We start from the raw sequence: 14,288 nt of genomic DNA on the forward strand, positions 1-14,288 counted from the left end.
TATAGTATATTATCTTTTGGATTTCCTGCTCTGATGAGATGCTATTTCTATTTCGAATACGTCTTTTAAGTCGATAAAATCAATAAGTCAAACTAAGAGTTAGGTTGTGTCCACAAACCCCAATCTTTTGATATGATGCATAATATCTCGTCCATATGCGTGTGATGTTATCTAATTGGTAGAAAATGTATTTTCTAATTAAGTTAGGTGACGACTCTATTTTTCAAACTAAACTAGACCGAGGTTGCCATAAGCATGGAAGAGTTCGACCCCGCTCCGACCACATATGTATATATATTATTTTGTGAAAAAGAAATTAAATAATTGGAAAGAATATTACAATCTTAAAATCAAAAGATTGCATTGGACCCGGTTTTATTGGGTCAAAGATCAAAATACACTTAGGATAAATGCGTTTAATGCATTAAACTTTCTATGTTACGTTTTTAGTTTTCCTCTGCCTTGTATGACTCTTTTCTATCAATATACTTATCTGTGAAAAAAATGCATTAAATACAAAATAAGTAAAGTATATATATGATATATATAATCCATAATAAATCAAGACAATTGAAACATATACATTGCGTTTTATGCTTGAATAAATGCCCATAAGGTAATAATATACATTAAATACAGAATAAGTAATATTATGTCTGTTCACATTCTATTATAAACGTATATTAAAAACATAACCTATAGTAATAAATAATTAGAAAAATCTGCATTAATATCCTTCCATGTTTAAATACCGAAAATCAAATCAAATTATACTATAATCGTAGTGTTCTAAAAGAGTGTTACTTACCATACAAAAAAATATAGCACTATATATACACATCTCCACTTGGTTATAAGAATACCACAATTACATAAATTATTAAAAGTTTAAGAGAGAGTGCATATCATTATTAAAAATGTCTTCAATAACTCAAATTTTCATTTTGCTTCTCATTTTCTCAGGTAAATATTTATTTATCTATATTTTTAGAATGTTTTATAAAAATTGAATACTTTATTTTATGTTTTAGTGATTTTTTAATTAGTATTAACATTTTAAATGTTTTTTTTTGCAGCTGCATCAATGGCGCCTCAAGCTAAAGCCGATAGATGCTCGAAAGAGTTGGATCCAAAGGCCTGTGATCTATTAACATGTCGCCAACAATGTCCGATTGCGTACCAGGGAAAACATGCCAGTGGGTTTTGCAAATTCAATTCCGAATCCCAACAGTACTCTTGTTTTTGTGCTTTTGATTGCTGAAATAATCACTAGTGCTGTATTGTTTTTATGAGTTTCTTTTTCCCTTGAACTTACCTAAATAATAAAAGAAATTACTATCTTCTTTCTTTCTTTTTTGGGTCATTATATCAATAGTTTACTTATTGTTAGTTAATAGATTTAATAAAAAAAATACATAATGATGAAAATACTTTCTTTTATAAAAAGATAATGATGAGTTTGATTTGTTTTTGATAAAATACTTTAAAGATTATAACTGCAGTAAAACTTCAATATATATACCAGTTCGAAATAATTAAGTGAATAAGCACATTATTGTGGAAATCGAACCTAAAAAAAATTAATGACCTTATTTGATTAAACCAATCAAAACGAGTAAACAATAAAAGATAAATAATATATCTTGACCAGATTTGATTTGGAACATGATTATATATATGTAAATAAAAATCCCGTTGGATGATTTTTCAACTCAATTTCATGGAAAATATGTTTATAAAATATATATTGGTGTTGTTAAAGATATATCGAAAAGTATAACGAATTGACTTCTTACTTGAAAATTGTTATATTAAAAAATAAAACCAAAATAAAGGAGAAGGAGTAAATTTCATAATGTAACTAACATATGCAAGGAAAAAAAGTGCCATGAACCCCCTTCACCCCAAAACCCTAACCCTACTGGACAAGTTAGCTACGTTCAAGCATGGAAGAATGATGATTCGAATGGTTAATTGAATTTTCACATTAAGAGATCGTATCGGTTTCATGTTTTGAATTTCGTGTGGGTGAAATAGCTTTGACGTATTAATTCTAGCACTTCAGTGCTATATTTGTATAATTTCTATTTTTTTACATTTCAATTTCATATAAACTAATTTTTTTTTAATAAATCGAGTGATTTGATTTATGTACTCATAATATAAGATATAAATGCAAGTATAATGTGATTGTTCAAAATTGAGGTATGAAGCAGTTATTTTTAATTAGAAATGTTTAAATGATGAAGCAAAACATGAAGGAACTTTAATAATTTGGCTTTGTTCTATGTTGCAAACATATCATGAACAATTGAGAAAAATTTAGAATTTTCGGAAAGACTGGATAAAATATGCATGATGTATTTCAATTTAAATACAAAGGGTCAACATTGATTTCGTGACTGTTAATAAATATATTCATCATCAACTAGCTTGTGAGAATTTATGTTCTGCAAATGCAATATTATTATTAAAGATAGGGGCGGAACTAACTTTTATGGAAGGAAGGGACGAAATCATATAATTTTTTTTAGGGGACAAAATGTATAAAAATAGGATAATTATACATTCATAAAAATAAGTAATAATTAAAAGATTTCCTATCGCAAATGTTTATTGGCTTGATGTAAATATGACGTGACACAACGGTTGCATGAGATAAACACTCATAAAAATAAGGGTTAATTACACCGAAAATCATGAAGGAAAATATATCAGCCACGTGAATTTTGAAACTATTCCCAAAATTCCACAATTCTCTTTTTTTTTGCAACCAAATATTTTAGTTTGTAATATCACGTGACAAGCTGGATTTTTTTGCATACAACACGTACTTTTCATTTTTTTTCCGTTTCTCCTCCGCTTTTCTCTCACTATTTTTCCCTTTTCAATGGCCATATACAACGTCGGAGAAGTAGCTGAAGCGCCGCCACTGGAGGAAGGAGATGACGGTCGCCACCGATAGCCTAAGGTCTGATGACCACCGTTTATGCTCCGACGATCACCGTTTGTGCTCTAACGACCACCGTTTATGCTCTCACTCCGTTTATGCTTGAAAAGCCCGACTTTTGTCCATATGCTTTCAAGGAGCTGGTTCAATTGGCAACCTTGAAATGGGTTTTATGAAATCGGTGTATAATTCTGATATTTATTTTTGTGATTTAGGGAGAAAGAAGCTAAAATATCAATTGCAACTGTGGGTATGATGTGGCTATTTGCTTCAGTTTGTTTCTTTGTTGCTTTGCGTCGCCATTCCTGGCTAATAGGCATACTGTTTCTAATTCTAAAGCAACAGGATGCATGATTAGTATTCATTTGACGCTCTTGATATAAACTGCCATAACTTTCATGATTTGGTATGATTTGTTTTCTCTAGATCCATGTTTAATGAGTTTAAATTTATTTTAATCATGTTATTTGCGTATATGTGAATTTCCATACATCTATTTATGTGCTTTTATGTGCTTTGAATCGTTTTTGACTAAAAAACAAACCACTATGGATCTTGGTGTTTTGGCGCCGCCGCCAGAACAAAGTAGCACCGCCGTGACATCTTCTGTCGCAGCTGCCACTCTTGGTGGCGCCATGTTCCTCTTCCTCCAACTTCTCCAGATATTCATACTAGTTTCCAAATCATCTTTTCACGTTTCCGGGCTCTTTCGGGCTCGAAATTACTCTCTGTTTGAACTCATAGGCTTATAATTAGTTGTAGGTTTATTTTATGTAATTACTCGGTCCAGTTACAGAAAGCATCCTTTTGCCACGTCAGCAATATTATGCATTGCCATGTCATCATGGGTTCGAAGCCCAGCCGCTGGCCCGACAACGTTTTGAGACGTTCCCCGCTTTGTTCCGACTCAGAATCGATTCCAGTTTAAACAAGTGGACTCGTGTTGACCATATGAGCGAATTTCGTGTTTTGACCAGTTCCAAAAGCTGGCTGTATTGACAAACAAACAACAAAACAATTGTTAGACATTCTAAAATACGGTTTATGTAATACCCCGTAAACTGTTAAGATACTTTTCATATTCTAGGACGTGCCACTTGTCCGAAATTAAGAAAGTTGGGATAAGGTGATCGGGAATGAGAATCAAAATGACAAGTATTGTCAAAATAAGTATATTAATTGGATCGCAGAATAATAATTTTTAAGCGAAAATTTGTTATTCGGAATGATTATTAGCGGGACTAAAAGGAAGCCAGAGTAATTAAATTAAAATAAAGTATAAGTCCCGAGCTAATAATTTTCACGTCAAGGTTCGTGAAATATTTTTAAGAAATTATGAAAAAAGTTTCATAATTTTTGGATATCGTTTAGATAAGCACGACGGTTAATTGAGAAGTTGAGTTAAAGTGCAAATTAGCCACTTTAAGGATTAAAGTGGACTTTTGACCATAAAATTCCGAGGGAAGTTGTGTTTTACTCTATTTTCTTAAGATAAGAAAATAATGTCCATAAAATGATTATCAATAATCATTAAAATGAAATATTGGACGAAAAAGTGCAAGTTAGCTCAAAATGGAAATTTGAGCGTTTTTGGCAAAAATTGCCAAAATAAAATTATTGGAAAATAAAATTATAAGATATGAGGTTAATATTATTTATTTGGAAATAAATAATATGGAGTTAGTCGGACCTAAAAGATTTAGTGTTCGACGGACTAAATTGGACGAAAGAAAAGTTATGGATTAAGAAATGAGGAGGTGGAAAATTTAAGGACTAAAGTGAATATAAGCCAACAACTTGGTGAGTAAGTGATTAAGTGTCATATTTTCCAGCAATATTTATCAATTCATCCATTTAGCTTGAGAAAGCAAGAAATAGAAAGAAAAAAAAATGGAGAAGGAAGAAAAGAGGAGATGGAGAGATCATGCCAAAATCAAGTTTCGGAACTCGTTTCTCGACCAAATTTGATGATTTTGGTGGCTATGGATTCGGGATTCAAGTCTTTACTCAGGGTAAGCATCAAATTCAGTTTTTGTTGGCTAATTTAGGACGAATTTTGATGGTTTGTGGGCTGCTATATTCGGCAATAATGAAGGATTATGTGTTTGATATTGTTTGATGTTAATAAGCTATAAATTGTGTGTTTTGGTGATTGAATGATGATAAATTGAGGCTGATTAATTGAGGATATGTCATGGCCGAAATATATGAACTTGTTTGGTTAATTAGGGTTCATGAAATATTGATAGAAATGGGTTTGTGTTTTGCGACAATTTATAGTGACTTGGTGTGATTTTAATATTTGGCGATTAAAGGTTTAAATGAGATTTGATTACGAGTTCATGAACAATTGATGGCTGAGTTATGGGAATATAAACTGAAAAATAATGGCTAGGGTTTGTGGTAGTAGGGTTGTTTGAAACAAGTTAACGATTGACGTGTTTCCGAAGTAAAATAGCGAATTGTGTACGATGATTTGTGTATGCGTTTTGCTCCCTAGGTTCGAAAGGCCTTCGACCAGCCACACCCTGACCCTAGTAGGCAGAGGTATGAAGGACATAGGGGCTGTGTGGGAAGTCCTTACGCGACGAGAGCGGAAGCATTAATCGTTGGTTTAAACTTGACGAGCAACGGGTCGAGGTAAGCTTAAGGAATGTAGTTCGACGTTTTCGAAATAAGTATTGATTGAAGTTTGATATGGTTAATATTCAAGGAATTTGGCCCTAGTATAGTACAATGAATTATGATATAAATGCTAAGGTATTAGGTTCCGATAAGTTATAAGTTACGAGATAAGTTACGCAAACTAGTAGGACGTTTTGCAGAAAACTATTCTGCAAAACAGCCCTGTTGCGAAGGCCGTATCTCGAGCTATATAACTCCAAATTAAGTTCCGTTTGTTGTTACGGAAACTTAAGGATGTTATCTAAATATGTCTAAGTATAAGTTTTTGATGAATCGGAACCTGAGATATTCATTTTGGACTGAACATTTTATTGTGCAGTCTGCCCTGCACTTGTAATCAGCTTTAAGGAAATAACTTCGGAGCTAATTTCCGACACCTTCGGATGCTTATCTGTAATACCCCGTAATTTTAAGTAATTAGAATATGCCACGAGGTCAAATTGAAGTAATCAAAATATTAAAAATAATATTTTGTGGGTTCGAATATTAAGAAAAATATTCGGAAAGACTAAATTTAATAGTCAAAAGATAATAGTAGGTTTGACTATTTAAGATTATTAAATCACGGGAAGTGATTTAATAGATTCGGAATACGTAAATTAAATTTAAACGTAAATTTAATTTATACGAATCCGTAAAAGAGTATCGTAATAATATGAGTTTAAAATTTAAATCGGGAATTTAAATTTTAATAAACGAGTGTGAACGGGAGTAATAAATTTGAAAATACTCTTTAGTGTCGTATAAATTGATATATTGGTAATTAAAATATCAATGTACCACTCTAAATGGAGAGTTTAAGATTTCGGACAAAACTCCGAAATTAGAATGTCGAAACTCGGAAAGCTCGACGAGTTATGGACGAATATACGTTAAGATATATATATATATATATATATATATATATATATATATATATATATATATATATATATATTAAATAAAAGAAAAAGAAAAAGAAAATAGAAAAGGAGAGGCGGTTGTTTTGGGCGGCAATTAAGAAAAATTGTCCACTTTAGTCCTTGAACTTTTACTTTAATTAGTTTTCAATTATTAACTAATTAAATATTATTCGTCAGTCCAAATTAAAATAAAATAATTTATAAGTCCCGAGTGAATAATTTTGGTGTTAATATTCGCGAAATAATTTGACAAAGCTACCGTCAAATTTTTATGGAATTTGGACATAGTAATTTTAATTAAGCGGGACTGATTTGGACCTAATAAATCTTTGGAGATTTATTAAAAATAAAATATAAGTCGGATGCGAATAAAAATTATATTTTTATTCGTTTTATATTTTATTGGATTTTTGGATAAAGTTTCGTAAAATTTGGAATTAGTCTCCGTTTGGACTACGGTCGACTAATTAAAATCCGAGTTAAAGTGCATGATTGAGCTAGTACCAAATGGTACTTTAGTCAAATCATATTCTCTATAAATAGAGAAGGGAGGGACGGCATAACTCACCTCAATTTCTTATAATTGAGGTGCTTGCTAGTTATAGCAAGCCGAGGCCGGCGCGGCGCGATGCATTTGGCGATTCCGACTCCGATTCTTCAACGAATCCAGTAGTAATCGAGGTATTAATCTCGTATACAAAGTTTATTTCGATATATAATTATTATATATTCGATATTAAACGTTAAACGTATTGAATCGATCGTGTGCGTATTGATTCAACGTTTTAATTATAGAATTGGATGTTTTGGACTGTGTTTAAGTGTTAGGGACGAGAAAAGCGAGTTAGCACGTCGGAATATAGCTCGGGGATCGTTCCCGAGCAGCACGTCGTGCAGCCAGGATGCTGCACGAACGTGCAGCGAGATACACGAACGTGTATCTTGCAGGCTGCACGAACGTGAAGCCTATCGCTGCACGAACGTGCAGTGCTTCCGACCTGAACAGTAGGGCTTCTTCGGGGGTCCACACACGCGACACTGAAACTCGAATTCATACAGTTTCAAGTCGTGAAATCAATCGTGATTCGATTGAAGTTCAAAATGTGAACTAAAAAGTTTAAAAGGTTTAAAAGAACCTAGATGTTTGAGGATAGTTGGTTTATTAAAACGATGTGATGTTTTAATAAAACCATACATTAATCAAGTGGATTAATGTTAAAAGTGACTATAAGTTTATTCCAAGAGTTGTATTACGATTTGAACGAGAAGTTCAACTTCGAGATTAATTTATATGTTCTGTTTATAGAGTCGTCTATAAACATAAATAGTATTTGAGTCTATCGTTTATACGATAGGACTAGAGTTAGAAATTCAATGTCTGATGTGTTTTGACATTTGAATTAGATCCGACGAGTGGTCGATCTAGCGAGCCAAACACCAACGTGTTTGACTGACAAGCTTATTTGGAGCTTACGTTTTTGAAAATGGGGACGACAGTACTGTGAGTTTTACTTTGTGGTTTTTACTTTTGAATATTTATATTTAAACTGTTTTTAAATAACAAATCGCACTAGTATAATTAACCATGAAAGATCCATTGGAACAAACTTCCTATTGGTTTTCAATAGGACTGTGTGATCACCAGTAGTACGCTAGATACGAGCCTGTGTCTGACATAGAGGTCAGTTAATGTCATTGGGTGTTGGAAGTGCTAGCGACCCTGACTTAACAGTCTGAGACGGCAGTAACGGTTACGGTCACAGGCAGTACTGTGATGGCAGTTTCACGGTTACGGTCCAGACACCCGGCTTAGACGGCAGTGATTCAGTTCACGGTCTAAGGCCCATGTTGTGTAGGTTGAGACCCATACAATAGTCTGCCTTGTAGGGTTTCATCTGGATCAAGTAGTTGGTAATATTTTTGATATGTACAAATGCTTTACATATATGCGATTTAAATATTCAATTGTAAATATGTAAACTCACTCAGAAATATTTATATTTCTGACCCTCCCCAATATTCATCTTTCAGGTTATCAAGTACAAGGTCGGACTTCCACAATAATTCTGGAAGTCAATGTCAAACATACCTCTAGAGCTGCAAGTAGTTGGGTACGGGAAGTCTGTCTTTCTGTTTACAGTAGTTCAAACTATTTTGATAAACTCTGATTGAACTACTGTATATAATATATGTTTGAAAAGCTGCGTGTTTTCTAAAATGCTATGACCAGTTGTTTGAGAGATACACTGGTTTTATGTCTTTAGCATTTTAGAATTGTATTGGAAACAGAGCAGGTGCGTCAACTGAGATTGATGTTTGCGCTCTAGTTTCTTTAAATACAATCAGAGTCTTAAGACCCGGTTTTCAGAAATGTGTTTACGTTAAACGAGAGAAAGGTTTTAACGATATTTTCTGAAAACAGATCATATGTGATATATGATCTTGAATTGCGATCGCGTTTTTAATAAAAGTGTTAAAGTGTTTCCGCAACGAGGTTGCAAAACCTTTTAATGTTTTAAAACGCGAAAAATTTATAATGGTTTTTAGGCTTGCTACGGGTTTCGGAGCAACCACTCCCATTCCCTAGCGCCGGTCGCGATCCATGAATTTGGGTCGTGACAAACTTGGTATCAGAGCAATAGTTCTCGGACTCGAGAATTTAAAAACATTGCTGATACATGGAAAATAAAGTATGGGGTAAATGTCATAGGTACTCATAGGAACTACTGCAGCACATAGGATTCGAGTCATGTCTCCTACATATATTCTTATGTTTCATAGGTTCTCAGCCTTCCCTTTTGGGATATAAGACTGCGATATACGCGTGCGAGTCGTCTAGACAACTCGATAACGATGCTTGAATATCAAGCATGGAAATAACGTGAAGACACTGTCGAAGTCATTCGATAGTGGTACAAGGAGATGATTGACACAAGAAGTACGAATTTAGAGAAGTGGAGTAGTTGTGGAGAAATCTTACTGGTTACAGAGTTTAGGGTCAGGAGAAAACTTACAAAGCCAAATGATATAACCTGTTATGGTTATTCATTTAAATGATTTTAAAAGCATAATTGTGCCTAGACATGAGACGTCATTACCCTATGTACAATTATGCAGATGTTTAAAAAGTGAGTTTTAAAACAAATTGTTTTAAAAACGCCGGCAAATGATTAAAATGTTTTAAACAGATTTGTTTTATTGTAAGTATTCCTAGACCAGAACTCTGTAACAAAAGTAAATACTCGAGATCAAGTAGTAAGTGATTCTCGAGGGGGAAATAGAAGCATATGAGAATGTAAGTAGGAGAATAAAGTGATGGTAAGAAAGCACGAAGCTAGCTATAGTTAAATGAACTACAACTTGTATCGGATAGAGATATATATATCCGAGTTATGACAAGTTAAGGATAAATATATCCTTAAACAAGATGTCTAAGGCATTGTACCCTAAGACACTAGGAGTAAGAAAGGAGAAATAAAACCTTCTGATAAAGTAGTGATTAAGACGTTAGAGATACGTGACTTCTCACTAGTGATTAGCATAACTTGAGTTTAGGAAGACTCAAGAAAAGTGGAGACACACGATTCAAAGTGTAGTTGATTGACATAGTGTATTGATAAAGTAAGTTTCAGATGATGTCTGAAAACTGATAGGGTGTAGTAAAAATTTGATAATTTTTAATTGAACCGTTGGATCGGTTTAATTTTGGAATATGATATTCCTAAGACGGTTATCTGGAGATTAACCGTTGCGATCGTCAAACGGAGAGGTAGACGATGGCTGTTTTAAAAGTAACGATGGGAAACTTGCGTGAATTTTGGCAGTGAGCCAAAAGTGCAAGTGCTTAAATTATGAATTATAAAGTTTAATTAACTGAGAATTGTCAATGTAAGCTCCATATGTATGTAATTGAATTTGAAAGTTTTGTGAAACCAGTGGTTTCAAATTGTGAAAATTCCGATAACCGGGCCTTGTGACTATGAAGTCTTGGCTGGCTGGTAACGAAATATACATGTAAGGTACATGTATTTTGAATGTCGGGCCATAAATGTGCAAACTATGGCCGACCAAAAGTGGAAAGTATGAAACAAATATTTTATTTTTATAAGAAATGTTTTGAAAATGGAGCGAGAAATTGATAGTCAGTTAATTAAATGTAGTAGTGGCTATAGAGCATTGAGGATGACTCTTAGCTGCGAGTATGGAGGCTATATGTGGATAGTCAAAATGGGATACGTAGTGTTAGTCAGATCAAAGATATAAGATCTGAAAATGTTATGCATCAGAATGAATAAAAGATTCGGAGTAAGTCATAATTTGAGATAAACAATATGTTAAGAATAGATATATCTAGATAAGAGTTCTGCGATAATGAAAGGAAAAGACTGTAGACCCGTGAAGGGACACAATAGATAGTAAAGGTATATGAGGAGATAAGGAAGTGTTATAGAGAGTAACATCGTATGAAACGAGTTACGATGAAATAAGCGTACGAGTGTAAGGTAAATCGCTTATTAAATGAAAAAAAAAGATGTACATAGAAAAGAAGTACATAGTTTAAGAGCTTATATTAAAAAAATTATATAAGGTATAAATGCAGAATAAGAAGAGAAAACATAAGCTGTGATTGGTATGTATCGATACTGTAAGTAACATGGAAATGTTTTATCGATACGTGCAATAGTGAGTTTGACTTTACCTAACTATAATGTAAGTAAAGTCATTAAGCTAAGCTCAATTGAGATTCAGATAAGATACACTGACAGTAAAAGTGTCAGTAGTAGACACAGACATAAGTGTGAAAACGAGTATGCACGAAGGGGGATAGAGAAGTATAATAGAAATATGTCTCACACGTTTGGTAAACGTGGAAACAAAAGAAGTTAAACTAAAGCCTACCATGAAGGTAGTATAAGTTAAATTCGATAAGTGGATTTGTAGAACGTAGTATGAGTACTACTAGTTCTAATATGGATATGAAGTGAGTGAACACTTCAACTATTCTTATGAGATATATAAGAACAAGGAGTTAAGCTACTCCTAGATTATTTCTGGAAGTGGTGTTAATGGACAATGGGTCTATGTGACTAATAAAGAAAGGAGACGCACAATGTGTGCGACTAGTGTTATAAATTCTGAGAAAACGTCAGAATTAAGTTAAGATTTCCAAAAGTGAGTGACATTTTGGAAACACTAAAAGTCTTAGAGGATATCTAGTTGATCTAAGAAAGATCAAAGTGATTAATAAGTGGAAGTAACTAGTATGGTTAAAGAAATTAGTAATTTCTTGAGTTTCGCAGAGGACTGCGAATATTGCTTGCAAGATTTTTCAAAACTCTTTGCATTAACAATGAAATTCAATAAAGAAAGTGTGAAGGTTGATTGAATAGATCAACGTGAAGTAGATTTTGGAGATTTAAAAGAAATGATTGGCAATAGTGCAAGTGTTAGCACTATTCATAAGATACATAAGATGTGTTAAAGATTCAAGCAGAGATATGTTGTGATATAACATTATTGAGATATAGAAAGTGTTCCTCGATGGCCGAAAAAGCACGAGGTAACTGCCAATGTATGAATTGGAAATTGACAATAGCTATAGTCGCACTGAAAGTCGAAAGACACTAGTGGTATGATACGAAGTGCGAACTATTTCGAATAAGAGTTATTGTAATAGAAGTCAAGAGGCACTACTTGTATTATACAAGAAGTAAGTTGCCTACGAATGAAAAGTCAATGGATCTAGATTTTTAGACAGGAAAAGATGCTTGGTAAATAAAACCAAAAGATTATGATATAAGAAGAATGTTATATAGAGATCCTACAACCTAACTGAAAAGAGAACAGTTAGTGAATTGTATATCAGAGTAGCGCAGTGGAAGTGTGGAAGTTTGCAGAAATCATATGCATACTACACTACTGTGCTAGCGACCGTTAAGTAAGACGTTCAAGTTTTGAATAGTCAAGTGTTGGACGTAAGGTTTCAAACCTGAAAAGTCTATGGACATAACCAAGTATAAGATGAAGTAGAAATACACCAGTTGAGTATATGATGGAATGTGTGATATAATATATGATTGAAAGTATGTGCTAGATGTAGAGCGTCAAAGAAAAGTTTGCGGTTTCAGTATTATTGATAAAATACTGAAACAGGACGATAGAGTGTATGAACCAGACATGTATAGTCTGAGTGTCACTATAAAGTATTTTGTTTTAGTACCATAAAGAGGTACTATGATATCATAAAAGCGTATCGATGGGTTGATAAGAAAAGGACAATAGTAAAGTGTCCAAAGGATTAGTAAGTCAAACTAGAATGACAACGACTATACTGATTTTGGCAATATTGCCAGAACTAGAATGGAAATGAGAAGAGAAGTCAAAGGATATTAGTCAAAATACCTAAGTACTAGGAAAGTTTTGACTTAAATGGTTATGAAAAGTATGATGAAGATCATACGTTCCATACTCTCAAAACTTTGCATATAACAGCAAGTTGACGAGAGTCTAGACGATAAAGGAGAAGTCTGTAGGCGACTAAAAATTCTAAGAAGTTTTAGGTCCATGATTAGAAGATAGTATCGTTTGTTGCCCATAAGTAACAAACGACTTAAAGGGGTAAACCCAGTAGTAAGAATATGCACGTCCCAAGTGTATAAAAGACTATGGAGTTAGTTTAACCTAACCGATAATGAAAAGATCATAGAATAATGCTAAGAGGCAGCATTATGAGATCAAAGTAATTGATCTCCTTTGTATTAAGAGAAGTAAAAGAAAGAGAGTCTATAGAGTACACAAATTGTGTAAATATATACGATGGAATAGTGTGAGAAAACACACTTTACCGATGGATGAAATGCACAAACCCAAAGGAAAAGGAATATGAAAAGAGATAGATCGTGTAACCTTATACGATTGAACAGTGTCAGGGCTTACACTTTGTTGACAGACGAAGAACATTAAGTGAAAGACACTGATCCGATGATGAAACGTAATTGAGAAGTTGAGAGAAATACGATAAAGAATATAATCTAAGTTATAATGAAGTTTGGAGTGCTAACTCCAAGTCATGATGAATCATGACATATAAGAATATTGCATGAACATACAACCGATGAGCTAGTGTTGTGATAAGTATTTCGTGTTTCGTACACGACTACTATAAGAAGAGGGCTTAGAACCTACCTATATTTGGAGTTAAGGTTATGCTACGTAAAGCATAAGAATTGACGTATAAAAGCTTGGAATGAAGTCATTTGAGTATGTGGCTTTGGATTTTAAATTCGAGGACGAATTTTTATAAGGAGGGGAGAATGTAATACCCCGTAATTTTAAGTAATTAGAATATGCCACGAGGTCAAATTGAAGTAATCAAAATATTAAAAATAATATTTTGTGGGTTCGAATATTAAGAAAAATATTCGGAAAGACTAAATTTAATAGTCAAAAGATAATAGTAGGTTTGACTATTTAAGATTATTAAATCACGGGAAGTGATTTAATAGATTCGGAATACGTAAATTAAATTTAAACGTAAATTTAATTTTTACGAATCCGTAAAAGAGTATCGTAATAATATGAGTTTAAAATTTAAATCGGGAATTTAAATTTTAATAAACGAGTGTGAACGGGAGTAATAAATTTGAAAATACTCTTTAGTGTCGTATAAATTGATATATTGGTAATTAAAATATCAATGTACCACTCTAAATGGAGAGTTTAAGATTTCGGACAAAACTCCGAAATTAGAA

Source organism: Mercurialis annua, linkage group LG1-X (assembly GCF_937616625.2).
Source record: "Mercurialis annua linkage group LG1-X, ddMerAnnu1.2, whole genome shotgun sequence".
NCBI classification, from domain to species: domain Eukaryota; kingdom Viridiplantae; phylum Streptophyta; class Magnoliopsida; order Malpighiales; family Euphorbiaceae; genus Mercurialis; species Mercurialis annua.